General features: G+C 37.3%; 3 pseudogenes; all 3 read right to left on the bottom strand.

The window, feature by feature from the left end:
* Positions 1–794: 794 nt before the first annotated feature.
* LOC102279875 (olfactory receptor 5W2-like) lies at positions 795–1703 on the bottom strand (annotated as a pseudogene).
* A 13662-nt stretch (positions 1704–15365) lies between these two features.
* On the bottom strand, positions 15366–16655 carry LOC138983954 (olfactory receptor 5W2-like; annotated as a pseudogene).
* Positions 16656–19548: 2893 nt separating this feature from the next.
* Positions 19549–20477, bottom strand: LOC106700591 (olfactory receptor 5I1-like; annotated as a pseudogene).
* Positions 20478–21652: the final 1175 nt, after the last annotated feature.

The raw sequence follows: 21652 nt of genomic DNA, 5'->3' as shown, positions 1-21652 counted from the left end.
GGACTGGCGATTCATTTCATATATGATATTATACATGTTTCAGTGCAATTCTCCCAAATCATCCCACCCTCTCCCTCTCCCACAGAGTCCAAAAGAATGTTCTATACCTCTGTGTCTCTTTTGCTGTCTTGCATACAGGGTTATCGTTACCCTGTTTTTAAATTCCATATATATGCATTAGTATACTCTATTGGTGTTTTTCTTTCTGGCTTACTTCACTCTGTATAATAGGCTCCAGTTTCATCCATCTCATTAGAACTGATTCAAAGGTATTCTTTTTAATGGCTGATTAATACTCCATTGTGTATATGTACCACAGCTTTCTTATCCATTCATCTGCTGATGGACATCTAGGTTGCTTCCATGTCCAGGATTTGTGAAATCTTATGACTTTTTTATACAGCTTCCAAATGCTTATGGTTAGCACTAGCTTATATTCATTAGTACAGAAAGCACAGTACATACCGTAGAGTATTTCATAAAAAGTTCAAATATCTGTCAGTAAACACATGAGAATTATCTAGCAATGTGATGAAATTAGAACACTCAGGAAAGTTTTCAACAAAGAGAACATGCCGTATATAAATTCTTGATACATATGAGTGGGCTGTATTTGGAAGTTGTAGCATCTCTAAAATTTGGGCTTTGTAATCAATGTTTATTATTAATTTATGTTTTAGTGAGACAACTTCTTTTCTCTTGTATGATGCAACATACATTTACAAATACAAAAACCACAATGGGTGTGTTTTTCTGTGTGTGAAATATGAACATTTAGCATAATCTTTTAAATTTTATTTTTCTAAGGCTTGTTTCACATCCTTGTTCTTTAGGCTGTAAATCAGAGGGTTTAACATTGAAATTACGAGTGTAAAACAATGAAGTAATTTTGTCTTGATCTAGAGAATAGGTTGAACTTGGCCTGAAATACATAAAGAGCATAGTGCCCTGGAAAATTGCCACTGCAGTTAGGTGGGAGGTGCAGGTAGAGAACGCTTTGAACCTCCCCTCATCAGAGTGGATCTTCAAGACTGAAAGGATGATAAAACAGTAAGAGACAAGGACTCCTGAAATGGTACTCAGTTCAATGAAGCCAAAAACAATGAATAATGCCAACTCATTGACCTGTATATCAGATCAGAAAAGGAGGAAACGTGGAAGTAAATCACAGAAGAAATAGTTAATCTCATTTGACCCACAAAACATAAGTGGAATGCTAATGTCGTGTGTATCAGAGCATCTGCCATCCCCACTAGGTAAACTCCAGCCATGAGCAGGGAGCACACCCCACTGGACATGCTGACTGCATAGAGCAAGGGCCTGCTGATGGTCTTGTACTGCTCATAGGCCATCACTGCCAGCAGGAGACACTCAGAATCTTCAAGGATACAGAAGACCAAGAATTGCAGAGCACAGCCATAGAAAGAAATTAATTTGTTTGTGGCAAATAGGTCCACCAGCATCATAGGGCTGATGACTGTGGAATAGCAGAGGTCACAGAAGGAGAGGTGGCTGAGGCAAAAGTACAAGGGTTTGTGCAGCTGGGGATCCATACTGATCAGGGTTATCATTCCAATATTTGCCAGAAGAATGATGAGATAAACAAGAACAATGGTAAATAGGGTCACTTTGTTCTCAATGTTCTCAGTAATTCCCAAGAAAATGAATTCAGTAAAAGAGGAACAATTCTCTCCTTCCATTCTTGTTTGTTCTTATGAAAATTTTTGAGGAAACGATCAAGAACACATGGATGCGTAGTACTTCCACACATCTGCAAAAAGATCATGTCAGAACACAGTTTCTTTCTGCAACTGTCTTTTTATACTCAGAAAAGTATTTAGTCATGCACTCACTCTTTAAAGAAGCAGAGCTGTCTTTAACCCAATAACAAAATTTATTTGGAATAAAATTTGAGAAACTGAATCAAATCTAAATGTCATTCATGAGTCATGTTACTTTCTACAAGCTCATCTTTGAGTCTTACTTTCTTTATCTCAGGGAATAGATTTGACGAATTTACCTCTCTTCTCCTCTTCAAAATAATGTGAGAGAAACTACAATGTTAGAGATATTAAGCCATTGAGAGAGGACTAGCATTTTCTGTGCTTAAAAATATTCAAATGTATATAAAAAGCAATTATGGTATTAGTGCTTTTCTTTAAAATCATGCTTGGTTTAAGTGTATTTCTATCAAGAGTATTTCTGAAATAATGAGCACTAATAATAATGATCATAGACATTATCAATTTTAACACTCAATATTATCAAGTTATCAGTTTAATATACTATCAATTTAACACTCATATTATCAATTTTAGTAGTTAGTAAGACATGATATGAGTGTTAGCAACCTTTATTCTAGAAATGCATTATTACTCTGTGGCAATATTTATTTTCTCTTCACAGTGACTGTTGTCAAATAATGACTCTCTTCATCAGTAGAAGGAAAGAGCTAAAAGGAACTGAAAACAATGAAACATCACCTACAGTTTCATCTCTTTGGATTTTAAATGAGCTTTAAAATCATAAGACTGAAATGAGAAGAAGGATATGAAATTCTTCCAAGATACACACATACCCTCCACTATGTATGTGTCTTTCTACATATGTCATGACTTTGATATCTGTATGTATTGATGTATATGAAAATAAAATGCAAATAATGCACTTTTTCTTCAGATCTAAATAGATATGACATATTGTCATAAGGGATGAATTTGAAAGTTATTTTTACCGTGGTGGTACTTGCATTATTTTTTAAACAAAATGACAAACACATCAATTCTTGTATACACAGGTCCAATGATAAAAGGAGTAACAGAGCTTCTATGACTTAACAAAAATAATAAAACAAATAATAAAATATTTAAGTTATGCTGTGGTTATTAACAAGTTCAGGAAGATAGTACACAATCAGAGGAATAAATGCTATTTTTAGCAATTAAATGCAGAGGTTGTTTAATTGAGTAAGTAGGTAGAAATGTTTTTTTACAAATATCTGTTTTAAATTTCTCAGATAGTTAAGTGTTTTCTCTTATATTTCTTACGTTAGAATTTGAAAATATACCTAAAATGAGCAGGTCTTGGGTAACTGGACAATAACAAGCAGGTGGTCTTTTATTTTTTCAGGTAGCCTGGGACTTAAATCCTTGCACTACTGCCCCTAGGCTTTGATGTTATGCAAACACTTTATTATGTTTCTGCTTTTGTATATCCCCCTGAGAATTCAGAAACCACTTAGCAACTGCTAAGATTTGAAGCTTCACTATCATCACCAAATTGATCTATGGTAGGAAGAAAACAGCAAATTGTTTAGATGCTGTGCCTCACAGTTCCCTGAAATGGTCTCCTCCTTGTCCAGTCAAAAAGGAAACCTAATGAAACTCAAGTAGATCCACCCCCCCCTCCTTATTTTTTCAATCTCCTTTTGAATATTCATTGTGCTTTTGAAATATTCTCCTTCACCACTTCATTTAGGAGCATTATTATTCACTGATCCTGTTTCCTTTTCTATAAGAATATATGCATATTATAAAATTCACCCTTTTAATATATACAGTTACTTGGAATTTAGAATATTTTCAAGGTGGTTCATCCATCACCACTATCTAAATGCAGAACATTTTGATAGCTCCAGTAAGAAACACACATATATCTATCACTCATCACTTCCCTTGCCCCTTCCTCATACTCATAGCAGCCACTAATTTTATGTGGCTTCCTATTCTGGACACCTCATAAAAACAGAATCTTGCAGTATATGTTCTTTGGGGTTTTTTTTGTTTATTTGTTTTCTCTATCAGTCTTCTTTCCTTAAGGAAAATGTTTCCAAGTTACATCTATATTGTTCCATGTGTCAGAATTTTTTTTCATCACATGGCACAGTAATATTTAATTGTACAGATATAAGGCAGATGACACCACCCTTATGGCAGAAAGTGAAAAAGAACTAAAGAGTCTCTTGATGAAAGTTAAAGAGGAGAGTGAAAAAGTTGGCTTAAAACTCAACATTCAGAAAACTAAGATCATGATATCTGGTCCCATCACTTCCTGGCAAATAGATGGGGAAACAGTGACAGACTTTATTTTTGTTGGGGGGGGGGTCAAAAGTCCCTGCAGATGGTGACTGCAGCCATGAAATTAAAAGACGCTTGCTCCTTGAAAGAAAAGTTATGACCAATCTAGCTGCTGCTAAGTCACTTCAGTCATGTCCAACTCTGTGTGACCCCATAGACGGCAGACAACCAGGATCCCCCGTGCCTGGGATTCTCCAGGCAAGAACACTGGAGTGGGTTGCCATTTCTTTCTCCAATGCATGAAAGTGAAAAGTGAAGGTGAAGTCGCTCAGTTGTGTCTGACCCTCAGTGACCCCATGGACTACAGCCTTCCAGGCTCCTCTGACCAATCTAGACAGCATATTAAAAAGCATATATACGAATGCATATATATGGAATTTAGAAAGACAACCTTTCTAAATTGTAAGGTTGTAATGACAACCCTGTATGCTAGACAGCAAAAGAGACATAGATGTATAGAACAGTCTTTTGGACTCTGGGAGAGGGAGAAGGGATGATTTGGGAGAATGGCATTAAAACATGTATAATATCATATAAGAAATGAATCACCAGTCCAGGTTCAATGCAGGATACAGGAAGCTTGGGGCTGGTGCATTGGGATGACCCAGAGGGATGGTATGGGGAGGGAGGTGGGAGGGGGGTTCAGGATGGGGAACACGTGTACACCCATGGAAGATGCATGTTGATGTATGGCAAAACCAATACAATATTGTAAAGTAAAAATAAGTAAATACATGTGTTCCCCATCCTGAACCCTCCTCCCTCCTCCCTTCCCACACCATCCCTCTGGGTCGTCCCAGTGCACCAGCCCCAAGCAAAAAAAAAAAAACAACATTCAAAAAACTAAGATCATGGCATGCAGTCCCACCACTTTGTGGCAAATAGATGGGGAAACAATGGAAACAGTGAGAGACTTTAAAAAAAAAAAAAAAAAACTTTTCAAGTGCATTCATCTGATTGTTTTCCAGAATATCTATGTTTTGTTATATAATAAATATTTTCAAACAAAATCAAAAATAAATAAATAAATAAAAAGACAAAAAAATAAAAATAAAATGCAGAAACATTATTTTGCCAACAAAAGTCCATCTAGTCAAAGCTATGGTTTTCCAGTAGTCATGTATGGATGTGAGACTTGGACTATAAAGAAGGCTGAGCACTGAAGGATTGATGCTTTTGAACTGTGGTGTTGGAGAAGACTCTTGAGAGTCTCTTGGACTGCAAGAAGATACAACCAGTCCATCCTAAAGGAAATCAACTCTGAATATTCATTGGAAGGACTGATGCCGAAGCTGAAACTCCAATACTTTGGCCACCTGATGTGAACAGCTGACTCTTTTGAAAAGACCCTGATGCTGGGAAAGATTGAAGATGGATGGAGAAGGAGATGACAGAGGATGAGATGGTTGGATGGCATCACTGACTCAATGGTCGTGATTTTAAGTAAGCTCCAGGAGTTGGTGATGGACAGGTGCTGCAGCTCATGGGGTCGCAAAGTCAGACACGACTGAGTGACTGAACCGACTGACTGAACTGAACACGTTTTATTGATCCATTCTTTAGATGAATGATCATTGTGTTGTTTTCTATTTGGGCTTTCCTGGTAGTCCAGTAGTGAAAAATCAGCCTGCCATGCAGGAGATATGGGTTCAATCCCTGGGTCAGGAAGATGTCCTGGAGAAGGAAATGGCAACACATTCCAGTATTTTTGTTTGGGAAATTCCATGAACAGAGGAGCCTGGAAGGTTAAAGTCCATGGGGTTGCAAAGAGTTGAACATGACAGCAACAAAACAACAGTAAAAACTCAATCTATTATGACTAATGATGCTTTTAACAGTCTGGTCAGTGATATTTTTCAGGGCAGACTTCATCATCAAACATAAATTTATTCCCATCCTCCAACTGCATGTCATTCAGGGACATTTCACTGACTCTGTGACTCTCTTACATCTCCAAAATAATTCACTCATTTCTGAATTATGTTCATATAAAATGTTTCCATTGCAATTAAAAACTCATGAAAAAATATATATTTTTTTCCTTCTAAACTTTCTGGTACAAGGATTCAAAAATGTAGTGCTTTCTAAATATTTATTGTTTAGTATTTCTGGCTATTGAAGTGGATAATGATGTACAAAGGAAAGGAATATATATGCTTTAAGGATTTTTCTGCTGATATAGCTCATATGTGTAAAAAATGACTTGCTTAAAATGTTTACATGGATGTCAATTTTTCTAAATCAGAACTTTAATTTTATTTCTTAAACTAATGTGTTTGCTACTATCAACATTATTTACAGGAAAAATTGAGAAATATCTGAAGCTTCAGTTTTATGTTCTCCCCAAATCATCCCTGATAGACAACAATGCAGTTCTCCACACTCTTTAAGCTTTCATCTATATTATCTTGGTGTTTGGTGTGATTGTGCTACTTCCCAAGATCCTAGAACTAATCCTCCTTTTAAAGCAAATCAAATGATTGAAATGCCTGGCACTTTCCCTTCTATATATGTGCTGTTCAAACACTGTTTCATTCAGTTTTTTTTTTTTTTTAAGTACATTTCAAGAAAAATAAAGAGACTGCACACATGTTACTGTGGAAACAGTAAAGAGGTTTCTCCAAGAGATAAAAATAGAACTATTATATGACCCAGAAATTCCACTTTTGATATGTATCCAAAAACAAGAAAACAAACAATAGCAAAAATACTAAACACACACACACATACACCAGTGTTCATAGCATCATTATTCACAATTGCCAAGACGTGAAATCAACCTAAGTGTTGTGTCTGTAAACAAATGAGTAGATAAAGAGGATGTGGTATATATGTACAATAGAATAGTACTTAGCCATATAAAAGGAATTTTTGCCATTTCTATGACATGGGTAGACTTGGATGGTATTCTGCTAAGTGAAATAAAACAGACAGAGAAAAATACATACTGTGTGATACTGCTTATATTTGGGATATAGAAAGTATCACAAATCAGTGAATAACATAAAAGAAGCAAACTCACAGATAAAGAAGACACACTGGTGGTTACCAGTGGGGAGGTAGTAAGGGACAAGATTGGGTGAGGGGAGTGGGAGGTGAGACTATTGGATCCAAAATAAACTTGAGGATGTATTTTACATCATGGAGAATATAGCCATTATTTTGTAATAATTATAAATTGAAGTTAACTTTTTAAATTGTATAACATTTTTTTAAATGATTAAAATTCAAAAGAGAAGAGACTGTACATATTCTCACATATTTAATTGCAATAACAAAAGCTATTGATAAATAAATCTGGAATTAGAACTTACAAAGTTCTACAATAGGCAAATACTAGTTGGGGAAAATTTAAAAGTACTGTACACTATTTACACATTTTCTTCAAAGATACTTTGCCTGTTTATCCTCCCTTTTAATTTTTACCACACTTTTTTGTGTTTGACCAACAGAAGTTAACAGAAATATTATAAGTCAATTCTGAGTCTAGCCTGTAAGAAGACAGCATATGAAAGTCATGAGATGCTATGTACGAAGTCGAACTAACGTTCTGCATATAACTTGTGACAGGTTCTGAGATACCTGGAGGGGGAAGGGGAGAATCAAGTCCCTCCTTTAGACATTCTCATCCTGTGCCAGATGTGACTGACCTTATAGAACTTCTTTCCACTAAGAACTTCATGTGACCTCAGTCAACACAAGAAGGAAGGAAATAATGAGCCAGTGATTATTGTTTTAAGTTATGAAATGCTATTTATGTATCAAGAAATAACTAGAATGGTGTGTATAAATATAATCAGAAAAAAACTGTATTAGGAGTGGTTATTTTTACTGTACCATCTGGGTCTCCTGAATTTCAAGCAGATTCTTTACCATCTGAGCCACCAAGAAAGCCCATATATAACAAGAAAATGAAGAAAAGATTTGAAAGCCATATATTTATATGTATGACAGTACTTGTTTCCAAAATACATAAAGAGTTCTCATTCATTATAATAAAGTAAAAAGCTTTGTACCAACTGGCAAGGGAATTGAACAGACACTCTCAGCAAGAAAATGTATAAGCAGCAAGTTGATGTGCAAAAATTTTCTCAGCATCCTTACTTATTAAGAAAATGAAAAGAAGGTGACAATATCTTTTAAATGAGATAAAATTAAAAATGCTATTCATACCTAATTTCCTACTTCATTTGAATCCTAATTCAGGATTTCACAGGGGTGCACATTTTCTTATTTATTTAGTTTGCTTTTCTATTTGTTTATTTTTGTTTGTTTCTTGTTTGATTCTAATTTATTATTTTTTTTCAAAACCAGGCAACAGATCAAGCTATTAATAAAATTCATGTAGCTAGCACATTTTTAACTTTGGGGAAATGATTCTAGGTTCAATTTTTGATGCTTTTTTATACATCACCATCATTCTTGGCATGATTAACACAACCTCATGTCTGTGTGGGCTAAGTTGCTTCAGCTGTATCCAACTCTGCAACCCTATGGCCATAGCCTGCTGGACTCCTCTGTCCATGGGATTCTCTAGGCAAGAACAGTGCAGTGGGTTTCCATTTCCTACTCCAGGAGATCCTGCCAATTAACCTCACAGCTAATTGCTAATAATATTCTACCAGTTAAAGTCAAGAACCTGACACAAGGATGCATTGGTGTTACAAAGGAATTTCTCAATCATTATTTAAGTATCTGATACAGACTAGGAGCAGGTAGCATTGTCATTGGTCATCACTTTCTAAATTAATTCTTCTAAAGTTTTTTTTTTTTACTTCAAAAACTCTTTGGGTTAAATTTTATTCAAATGAAGCCCACTTTTAGCTTTTTAACACTTCTGCTTCTCAAGACCCTATAGACAAACTTCCTTTAAACCTACACCCACCCAGCAATGTAAACTGGAGTTTGGGAAACTACAATATTATTATCAGTTGGATAATGTAAAATATCTCCCAATAGGATTTCTGTTTTACTTAAAAATGTAGTTCTTAATTGAAAGATGCTTTAAAGAGAAAATGTGTTCCTCAGTAACAAGAAATGAAAAAATCTGTAGGAAGAAACACTGGAGGAGGGCATGGCAACCCAAGCCACTATTCTTGTTTGGAGGGAGACTCCCATGGACAGATAAGCATGGGGGGCCACAGTCTATGAGATCACACAAAGTCAAACACAACCGAGAAACTAAGTACAAGTGGCACCTACACATAGACATACACACACATTGGGTAAATGCCATACTCTTTGTTTTTTTGTGTTACAGAGAAAGATTATCAGTGAAAAACGTCACTTGGCATTTTTAGTTTATCATATTTTACCAAATATTCCCTATTGTTTCTCAGATGCAGAGAGCTTTGATGAAAAGTTATGGAATGCTCAGTACTTTGACAAAGAATGCTCACAAATCAGGTGATATTAAATAATGATTTAAATACATGGCTGTTTGCAAACCCAAAGGGCAAAAAGAAAGAGTGGGCAGTTTTTTTGTTTTTTGTTTTTCACTCAACCAGGGCTGAGAATGGGGAGAAGAGTAGGAGATTATCTTGGAGGAAGTGACAGAATGGTTAATATTTGAAAATGAAAGTAAAATGATGTAATTTACCAGTGCCCTTTCCATTGCTCTTTGTCTCTTCACCTTCCAGACTTATTTTCCTCTTTTTTTTTTTTTTTAAATCTTAGTGAAATTTTATTTATTTGTTCTTTCACTTATGAATAATGTCTAACAGTACTAGGAACCCAAGGCTACAAAAATGAAAGGCAATTCTTCCTTCAAAAAGTTTTCAGTCAAGGGGAAGACTGACTGATAAATAATTAAATACAATACTGTAATAATGAAAATAGCAATATAAAAGACACAATAGGAACATAAAAGTTGCTTCCAGTCCTCTCGAGGGGAGGGCGTTTCTTCATTTTTTTTTAAAATTTAAATTTATTTATTTTATTTAGAGGCTAATTACTCTACAATATTGTATTGGTTTTGCCATACATCAACATGAATCCGCCACGGGTGTAAATGTGTTCCCAATCCTGAACCCCGCCTCCCATCTCCCTCCCCATACCATCGCTCTGGGCCATCCCAGTGCACCAGCCTCAGGCATCCTGTATCCTGCATCGAACCTGGACTGGTGATTCGTTTCTTGTATGATATTATACATGTTTCAATGCCATTCTCCCAAATCATCCCACCCTTTCCCTCTCCCACAGTCCAAAAGACTGTTCTATACATCTGTGTCTTTTTTGCTGTCTTGCATACAGGGTTATCATTACCATCTTTATAAATTCCATATATATGCATTAGTATACTGTATTGGTGTTTTTCTTTCTAGCTTACTTCACTCTGTATAATCGGCTCCAGTTTCATCCACCTCATTAGAACTGATTCAAATGTATTCTTTTTAATGGCTGAGTAATATTCCATTGTGTATATGTACCACAGCTTTCTTATCCATTCATCTGCTGATGGACATCTAGGTTGCTTCCATGTCCTGGCTATTATAAACAGTGCTGCAATGAACATTGGAGTAGACATGTCTCTTTCAATTCTGGTTTCCTCAGTGTGTATGCCCAGCAGTGGGATTGCTGGGTCATATGACAGTTCTATTTCTAGTTTTTTAAGGAATCTCCTCTTTCTTTCCACCTTTAATTAGATAAAATTGAAAAAGATTGTGTATAGGTATAAAGATGATAAGCTGATGTATGCATGCATTGTGAAAAGATTGGGCTTCCCTCTATTGTTAAAGAATCCTCCTGCAATGTTAGAGACCCTGGTTTGATTCCTGGATCAGAAAGGTCCTCTGGAGAAGGGATAGGATACCCACTCCAGCCTTCTTGGGCTTCCCTTGTGGCTCAGCTAGTAAAGAGTCCACCTGCAATGTGGGAGACCTGGGTTCAATCCCTGGATTGGGAAAATCCCCTGGAGAAGGGAAAGGTTACTCACTCCAGTATTCTGGCCTGGAGAATTCCATGGAGAAGTCCATGGGGTCGCAAAGAGTTGGATGTGACTGAGCTACTTTCACTTCACTTCATGATTACCAGAATAGGATTAATTAACATGTTTATCACATCACATGGTTACCATTTTTAGTTTTTTTATAATGAGAACAGATCTTACTGTATTGACAAATGTCAAGTTTACTTGACATACTATTGTTAAATAGAGTGACCTTCTGCATTGAAATCCCAGAACTTGTTCATTGAATATCAGAAAGTTTGTATAGTTTGACCCAACATCTCCTACTAACTCCACATTCAATATCCTGGAGACCATCAATCGATTTTGAGAAGGTTTGATCTTTTTAGGTTCAATATATGTGTGAGATCATAAACAGCTTATCTTTCTCTGACATTCCAATTCACATACTGTCCTCAGAATTTTTCCATGTTCTGGAAAACATAATTCTTTACTTATAAAATATATGGACTTGTCCACATGAATAACTGACTAAAATTGCAAAACCCACTGATTATTAACTCTAAATCTCTCAATTTGAAGTATTTTTTAAATCTGAGATTAATATATCTATCCAGAGTTAATTAGTTAATTGATGCTTACTATGATGCTGAGAAATGCAAAAAAGCAAAATGGCCGTCTGGGGAGGCCTTAAAAAGAGCTGTGAAAAGAAGAAAAGTGAAAAGCAAAGGAGAAAAGGAAAGATATAAACATCTGAATGCAAAGTTCCAAAGAATAGCAAGAAGAGATAAGAAAGCCTTCTTCAGCAATCAATGCAAAGAAATAGAGGAAAACACCAGAATGGGAAAGACTAGAGAACTCTTCAAGAAAATCAAAGATACCAAAGGGAACATTTCATGCAAACATGGGCTCGATAAGGGACAGAAATGGTATGGACCTAACAGAAGCAGAAGATACTAAGAAAAGATGGCAAGAATACACAGAAGAACTGTACAAAAAAGATCTTCATGACCCAGATAATCACGATGGTGTGATCATTGACCTAGAGCCAGACATCCTGGAATGTGAAGTCAAGTGGGCCTTAGAAAGCATCACTACGAACAAAGCTAGTGGAGGTGATGGAATTCCACTTGAGCTATTTCAAATCCTGAAAGATGATGCTGAGAAAGTGTTGCACTCAATATGCCAGCAAATTTGGAAAACTGAGCAGTGGCCACAGGACTGGAAAAGGGCAGTTTTCATCCCAATCCCAAAGAAAGGCAGTGCCAAAGAATGCTCAAACTACCACACAATTGCACTCATCTCATATGCTAGTAAAGTAATGCTCAAAATTCTCCAAGCCAGGCTTCAGCAATATGTGAACCGTGAACTTCCTGATGTTCAAGCTGGTTTTAGAAAAGGCAGAGGAACAAGAGATCAAATTGTCAACATCTGCTGGATCATGGAAAAAGCAAGAGCGTCCCAGAAAAACATCTATTTCTGCTTTATTGACTATGCCAAAGCCTTTGACTGTGTGGATCACAATAAATTGTGGACAGTTCTGAAAGAGATGGGAATACCAGACCACCTGATCTGCCTCTTGAGAAATTTGTATTCAGGTCAGGAAGCAAACAGTTAGAACTAGACATGGAACAACAGACTGGTTCCAAATAGGAAAAGGAGTATGTCAAGGCTGTATATTGTCACCCTGTTTATTTAACTTCTATGCAGAATACATCATGAGAAAAGCTGGACTGGAAGAAACACAAACTGGAATCAAGATTGCGGGGAGAAATATCAATAACCTCAGGTATGCAGATGACACTACCATAATGGCAGAAAGTGAAGAGAAACTAAAAAGCCTCTTAATGAAAGTGAAAGTGGAGAGTGAAAAAGTTGGTTTAAGGCTCAACATTCAGAAAATGAAGATCATGGCATCTGGTCCCATCACTTCATGGGAAATAGATGGGGAAACAATGGAAACAGTGTCAGATGTTATTTTGGGGGGCTCCAAAATCACTGCAGATGGTGACTGCAGCCATGAAATTAAAAGACACTCCTTGGAAGGAAAGTTTTGACCAACTTGGATAGCATATTCAAAAGCAGAGACATTACTTTGCCAACAAATGTTCATCTAGTCAAGGCTATGGTTTTTCCAGTGGTCATGTATGGATGTGAGAGTTGGACTGTGAAGAAGGCTGAGCCCTGAAGAATTGATGCTTTTGAACTGTGGTGTTGGAGAAGACTCTTGAGAGTCCCTTGGACTGCAAGAAGATACAACCTGTCCTTTCTGAAGGAGATCAGCCCTGGGATTTCTTTGGAAGGAATGATGCTAAAGCTGAAACTCCAGTAGTTTGGCCACCTCATGTGAAGAGTTGACTCATTGGAAAAGACTCTGATGCTCGGAGTAATTTTGGGTAGGAGGAGAAGGGGACGACAGAGGATGAGATGGCTGGATGGCATTACTGACTCGATGGACATGAGTCTGTGTGAACTCTGGGAGTTGGTGATGGACAGGGAGGCCTGGAGTGCTGCGATTCATGGGGTCGCAAAGAGTTGGACACGACTGAGCGACTGAACTGAACTGAACTGATGATGCTGAGCCTGAAACTCCAATAGTTTGGCCACCTCATGTGAAGAGTTGACTCATTGGAAAAGACCTTGATGCTGGGAGGGATTGTGGGCAGGAGGAGAAGGGGACGACAGAGGATGAGATGGCTGGATGTCATCACTGACTTGATGCACATGAAAGTGGGTGAACTCAGGGAGTTTGTGATGGACAGGGAGGCCTGGCATGCTGCGATTCGTGGGGTCAAAAGAGTCGGACACTAATGAGTGACTGAACTGAACTGAACTGATTAGCTCTTAGCTTGGGGCTTCTCAGGTGTCTCAGTGGTAAAGTATTCTGGCCAATGCAGGTTGTTCAGTCCCTCAGTCATGTTCAAATCTTTGCAACCCTATGGGCTGTAGCCCACCAAGCAAGTATATTGGAATGGGTTGCCATTTCCTTATATAGGAGCCAATACAGGATATGCAGAAAATGCAGTTTTGATCCCTTGGACAGGAAGATATCCTGGAAGAGGAAATGGCAACCCACTCCAGTTTTCTTGGCTGGAAAATCACACTGACAGAAGAGCCTGAAGGGTCTGTCTGTTACCAAAGAGTCTTAGGATTCCAGCTGTTTGCTGCTCAAAATAGAATAAACAGGTTATGCTGGTGGAAAGGAAAATTTGCTTTATTTCAGATGCCAGCGACTGGGGTGTGGTGTTGGGCATAGAGTGTGCTGGACATCGGTTCAAAGGCAGACTTCCCCTCCATGGACAACCAGTGGGCCAAGAGTTTCATAGACAGAAAGAGAGAGCAACACACAGAAATAGCACAGTCAGTTATGACAGTCATCTTCAAATTGGTCAGCGGTGGCCTGACCAACATCACCTTGGTTGTTTTTAGGTACAATTAATCTTCAGTTCCAGGGTCAGTTGTTGCCAATTCTTTGTGGTCAATTCTTGGAATTATGGCAGCTCATGTCTGGGGTACTGTCTGGTCATCATGTTGTTACCTTCTCTGCCTGGGGATTTAGTGTCTTTAAGACAGCTCACAGGATATGGCTCAGAATATTATCTATGGCCATTAAGAAAGAACTAAGATCCTTGACTATGCCTAATAATTACATTATTATTTCTTCTCCTTTGATTATTTTCCTTTGTTTCCACATTTCTCACATCTCTGATTAAACTTAGTCTTGACTAAAGTTTTCCACAGGAAAAAGAAAAAAAAGGCAGGCAGAGAACATGGGGAGAGGGGAGGACAAGGACCACAGGGTCCTGCTCCTTCTTACATGGTGTTGCAAAGAGCCAGACACGGCTTATCAACTGAGCACCCACATTGCTTTAGCTTATATTAATTAGTCTAGAAAGTACAATATGAACAATATAATGTAAAAGACCTAAATGCTTAAATATATCTCAACAAACAAACAGAAAATCTAGTGTAATATTAAAAAAATTTTTTTGAGTGAAAGAATGAACCATAAAATTTAGAAAATAAAAATAAATAAATAAATGAACTCTGGAAAGATTTTGGCAAAGAGGAGATATCATATATATTATAATTTTTGACACATAATGAAGCAGGTAATGTCTTGGACTATAATATTTTGGAAGATTGGACTTTATAACATGCATTCATTTACTAACAAGTACTTGAGGCAAACTTGTTTTTCTTCAGTCATGAATAAAATTTTGAAAAAGCAACAAATCTATGTATCTAGTGTCTTTTTCTGTGTATGTATAATATACATATTTTAAAACCACCTTTCATTTTTCAGTTTTTTTCAGGGACTGTTCCACATCTCTATTTTCTAGGCTATTTATCAGAGGGTTTAACACAGAAATCACAAGAGATTAATTGTGTAAAAAAAATGAGGTCATCTTGTCTTTATCCAGAGAATAGGATGGACTTGGACTGGAATACATGAAAAGTACAGTTTCCTGGAAAATTGCCACAGGAGTTAGGTGGGAGATACAGGTGTAGAAAGCTTTGAACCTTCCCTCAACAGAATGGATCTTCAAAATTGCTAGGATGATGTAACAGTAAGAGACAAGTACTCTTGAAACAGTAAACATCTCAGTGTAGCTAAAATTGGTTAATGTCACTAATTCATTGATCTGTATGCCAGAGCAGGAAAGGAGGAAAAGTGGAGGTGAGTCACAGAAGGAATGGTTAATCACATTTGACCCACAGAAACATAAGCAGGATGTTAATGCTATGTGCATCAGAGCATCTGCCATTCCCACTAGGTAAATCCCAGCTATGAGCAGAAAGCACACCCTGATGGACATGCTGACCACATAGAACAAGGGGCTGCTGATGGCCTTGTACTGATCATAGCCATCACTGCCAGCATGAGACACTCAGAATCATCAAGGATACAGAAGACCAACAATTGCACCACAACAGCCAGAGAGAGAAGAGACTTAAATTTTTCTTGGCAAATAGGTCCATGATCATCTTGGGGTGAATTGCTGTGGAATATTGCTGAAATATATAGGCTTATCTACATTGTGTTTGCATGGGTTTATATGTTTGTCATGTGTTTGCATGTGTATGTATCTTGGTTAATATGTAAAAATTGGAATGTGAGTGATGTGTATATTTTTTGGACCTAAAAAATATGACATATTGTTCACATGAAGTTCAGTTTATTCACAGGTTGTTATTTGTAAGATGAAACGACAACTACTTTTGAAATAAAACAGGAAGAACCCTTAAACTACTATTTATCCTTGGTAACTGTTGTTTTGTGGAGAAGGCAATGGCACCCCACTCCTATACTCTTGTCTGGAAAATCTCATGGACAGAGGAGCCTGGTAGGCTGCAGTCCATGGGGTCGTGAAGAGTTGGACATGACTGAGCAACTTCCCTTTTACTTTTCACTTTCATGCATTGGAGAAGGAAATGGCAACTGACTCCAGTGTTCTTGCCTGGAGAATCCCAGGGACAGGGGAGCCTGGTGGGCTGCCATCTATTGGGTCGCACAGAGTTGGACACGACTGAAGTGACTTAGCAGCAGCAGCAGCAGCTGTTGTTTTGAGACCCCCCTGGACTGTACCCACCAGGCTCCTCTGTCCATGGGATGCTATATGGTATGATACCATCTGACCATAGTCAAAATGAAGAATAACAGAATTCATCCCAGTTATTTAAACCTTGCCATTTTGAGACAGTGGTTATATAGCAAAAGAAAACTGAAGCAGTATGAATAGAATATAAGCAGAGGGGATAATGTTTCATTGATTATTAATTATTCCTGTTACATAATTTTACGAAATCATTTTAAGGCTATGATTTTCCTGTGGTCATGTATGGATGTGAGAGTTGGACTGTGAAGAAGGCTGAGCACTGAAGAATTGGTGCTTTTGAACTGTGGTGTTGGAGAAGACTCTTGAGAGTCCCTTGGACTGCAAGGAGATCCAACCAGTCCTTTCTGAAGGAGATCAGCCATGGGATTTCTTTGGAAGTAATGATGCTAAAGCTAAAACTCCAGTACTTTGGCCACCTGATGTAAAGAGTTGACTCATTGGAAAACACTCTGATGCTGGGAGGGATTGGGGGCAAGAGGAGAAGGGGACGACAGAGGATGAGATGGCTGGATGGCATCACTGACTCGATGGACATGAGTTTGAGTGAACTCCAGGAGTTGGTGATGGACAGGGAGGCCTGGCATGCTGCGATTCATGGGGTCGCAAAGAGTCAGACACGACTGAGTGACTGATCTGATCATTATGTAACATAGATAGATGTTAGATTTATACATTAACTGAAGAAAATATTTGCAAAACAGATATGTAACAAGAAGTTTGTAGCCAGAATATACAAAAATACTTATAAATAATAAAAAGACAACCCAATTAAAATGAGGACATGATTTGAACGAATACCTCACCAAATAGATATACAAATGACAATTAAATAATTGTATAATAAAAAAATAATGATGAAAATCCAATATTTTGGCCACCTGATTCAAAGACCTGACTCATTGGAAAAGACCCTGATGCTGGGAAATATTGAAGGTTGGAGGAGAAGGGGACTATAGAGGATGGGATAGTTGGATGTCATCACCGACTCAATGGCCATGAGTTTGAGTAAACTCTGGGAGTTGGTAATAGACAGGGAGGCCTGGCATGCTGCAGCCCTTGGGGTCTCAAAGAGTCGGACATGACAGAGCGACTGAACTGAAATGAACTGAATGATGAAAATAATAATAAACAGCAAAAACATCAATTATGGAAATACATTTTGCAATTATATATGTCCTTTATGTTCAGGTTTCAAGTGCATGTTCTCTGTGGTGCTTTGCAATGTCATGTCAGTTGACCAGACTTTGAAGACGCAGATTATACACTCAGTAGCTAATTGTGTTTCTGAGATAACAGAGAAGGATGTTCCACATTTTCAGTAACACTTCCATGCATAAAAATAAAAGATAGGTAGGAAAACAAATGATTTTCTAGTAATTAACCTTTAGTCTGCAAGCTGCTACTTAGAAAAAGTTTTCAAATTAATTTGGATTAACTTGGGTATAGAAGGCTCTTGACTTGTTATTGGGCAGCACTTTAAAAAAAGGTATTTGATTTTGTATTATTCCTTTCTTTGCATCCCTTCATCACACCATCTCGTTGCACTATATGTATTTTAATTGATTAAATAAATATATGTATTTAAGATCTTTCAAGTGTTTAACATGGTTCAGGCATGATTCTCAGCCTTTAGTCAAACATGTAACAGTCATTGATGTAGGTACTATACTCTTCTCACTTTACAGGTGAGACAATTGAGACAGAAAAATTAAGTAATTGATCAAAGTGAAATTGACTAGTTGGGTACAAGATATAGTACAGAAACCAAAGGAATCTGACTTCCTCACTAATCCAGTAATTTTGTAATTGTAATCTTGTTAATGAGATATTCTACACATGAAAACACACACAGACACAATATCTGAGGTTCTTACTATATCTTTTAAGACAACCTATTACAATCTGTTCTAGCATTAACTCCCAGCTCCTAATGGTTGGAAGCGACAGACTTTATTTTCTTGAGCTCCAAAGTCACTGCAGATGGTGACTGCAGCCATGAAATTAAAAGACACTTTCTTGCACCTTGGAAGAAAAGTTATGACAAACCCAGAGAGAGTGTTAAAAAGCAGAGCCATTACTTTACCAACAAAGGTCTGTCTAGTCAAAGCTATGGTTTTTCCAGTAGTCATGTATGGATGTGAAAGTCGGACCATAAAGAAATCTGAGTGCCAAAATAACGGATGATTCTGAACTGTCGTGTTGCAGAAGACTTTTGAGAATCCCTTGGCCTGCAAGAGGCTAAAATAAGTCAATCCTAAAGTAATATTTATTGGAAGGACTAATGCTGAAGCTGAAGCTCCAATACTTTGGCCACCTGAGATGAAGAACTGACTCAATGGAAAAGACCTTGATGCCAGGAAAGATTGAAGGCAGGTGGAGAAGGGGACAATAGATGAGATGGTTGGTTGTCATCACCAGCTCGATGGACATGAGTTTGAACAAGTTCCAGGAGTTGGTGATGGACAGGGAAACTTGATGTTCTGCAGTCCACAGGATTTCAAAGAGTTGGACATGACTGAGTGACTGAAGTGAAGTGAATAGTTGGAAAGTTATTCAAATATAACATTGCAGCAGTTTTGAATCTTTTAAATGTTTACTTTATCTTGGGGCTATGAAATGTGTTTAAGTGTTTGATAAAATGCTTGTGTGAGAAGTTGTGTATGTGCTGGCAAGGTTGTTGGCAGGTTCTTAGCTACACTTTGTCCCAGGTATTGCAGGGGTAAAGAATCTGATTGTCAATGCAGGAAACAAGAGATGCAGGTTTGATCCCTGTGTGGGAAAGATCCCCTGGAGGAGGATATGGCAACCCATTCCAGTATTGTTTCCTGGATAATTCCACAGGCATAAGAGCCTAACAGGCTATAGTCCATGGTGTTCCAAAGAGTTGGACACAACTGAGTATACACACAGCTGGAGTTTGTAATGAATCCTGGAACTTTATATCTCAGGAGGAATTTATCTTTGGTTTTAAGAGTTTTTTAGTAGTGTCTTTTATGTCTTTGTTTCTCAAACTATAAATCAAGGGATGCAACACTGGGATGATGATGGTGTAGAACACTGAGATGATTTTATCAGTGTTGGGAGAATACAAGTAGCTGGGTCATGAGTAAATGAAGAGCAGAGTTCCCTGGTAGATGGCCACGGATGTCAAGTGAGAAGCACAGGTAGAGAAGGTCTTCTTCCTCCCGTTGGAAGAACGGATCTTTAAGACTGAGAGGAGAATATAAAAGTAGATGATGATGACGATGAAGCAGATAATTTCCACTGAGCTGCCATATGTGGAGAAAAGCCACTCATTAAGTGATGTGTCTGTGCACAATAACTTAAGCAAGGGAGGGAGGTCACACACACAAAAAATGATTAATGACATTTTTATCACAGTATTTCAGAATAAACGCAAAGGATGTGTGCACCAGGGAACTCATATTGCCTCCAAAGTATGACAAGACGATCAACCATACGCAGATGCCCCGAGACATCACAGTCGTGTACAGTAAAGGGTTACAGATGGCGACATAGAGATCATATGTCATGGCAGCCAAGATAAAGGATTCGGTATCTGCGAAAGTACAGGCAAAATAAAACTGCAGTGCACAGCCATGACAGGGAATGGACTTATTCTGAGAGAGGAAGTTGACAAGCATTTGGAGAACAATGGTGGAAGAATAACAAATGTCTACAAAGTATAGGTTACTAAGGAAAAAATGCATGGACATTTGAAGATGCGGATCAACCCTGATTAGCATCATCAATCCAACGTTCCCCATTAAAATCATAGAGTACAAAGTCAGAAGCAGGAGAAACAAGACGAGTTGGAAACCCTAACAGAATAAACTCTGTTACCAAGGTATAGTTTCCATCTATAAAGTCCATATTCTGTGCTGTTTTCTTTTTATAAGAATTCTAACACTCTAAAATATTATATTAATGGAAAAAGAAAAATAGGTATAATGTTATTTTATTGCTTAAATAAACAACCAATTAAATAACCTCAACCCAAACATCCTTTCAAATATAAACTCTGAGAAATATATTTCAGAATTTAGCAGCTATATCTCATGGTTGATAATTACATTTTATTTATCTCATTAATGATGAGTTCTTCCATTGGACAGACATGCATGGATCATATCTGGTTTTTCTTACTTTTCTGTATCCCAAATATAATACAATAGCTGGTAAAGAGGATGAAAGGAATAATGGAGTAAGGAATGAACTGATGATATCAAGAAAAAAATATGTATTATTAAGAACATGTTGACTTAAAGAGAACATCTTGTAATGATAACTAAAGAACAGTTTACTCTTTCTGTCCAGTATTTAATAGATTGTAGTATGTTATATTCTTGACATGGTGATTGCAGTGATGTAATGAAATACATCAGCTTTAAAAAAAATGAGAAACTAAAATAGATATTAATGAAATGAAAACAAATGTCAATTAATATCAGATGAGAGCGGGTTTCTAACATGGAAGACTATGGCAATTTCATAAATCCAGGCAAGATATTAAGTAAAGGAGATTAAAGTACTTAACTGCTTTTCTCTGGCATTTTTATAATTCTTGGCTTCTATTAAGCACACATACTGTTCATAGGATTCTCAAGGCAATGGAAGAGTACTAAGTGCAGTACTTGTGTGTAATCTCAAAAATGACATAATGATCAGTTCTTTTCCAAGGCAAACAATGAAAATCACAGTAATTCAAGTCTATGCCCCAACAGCTAATGCTGAAGAAGTTGAGGTTGACCTATTCTGTGAAGACCTACAACACCTTCTAGAACTAAACACCAGAAAAATATGTCCTTTTTAGCATAGAGGATTGGAATATAAAATTAACAAGTCAAGAGATATCTGGAATAACAGGCAAGTTTGGCAATGGAGAACCAAATAAAGCATGGAAAACACTAACAGAGTTTTGTCAAGAGAACGCACTGGTCACAGCAAACACTCTTTCCCAACAACACAAGAGATAACTCTACACATGGACATAATCAGATGGAAAATACCAAAATCAGATGGGTTATGATTTCTTTCAGCAGAAAGTA

This window comes from Bos mutus, chromosome 19, assembly GCF_027580195.1.
Source record: "Bos mutus isolate GX-2022 chromosome 19, NWIPB_WYAK_1.1, whole genome shotgun sequence".
NCBI lineage: Eukaryota > Metazoa > Chordata > Mammalia > Artiodactyla > Bovidae > Bos > Bos mutus.
This window is presented reverse-complemented; position numbering and strand designations above follow the sequence as displayed.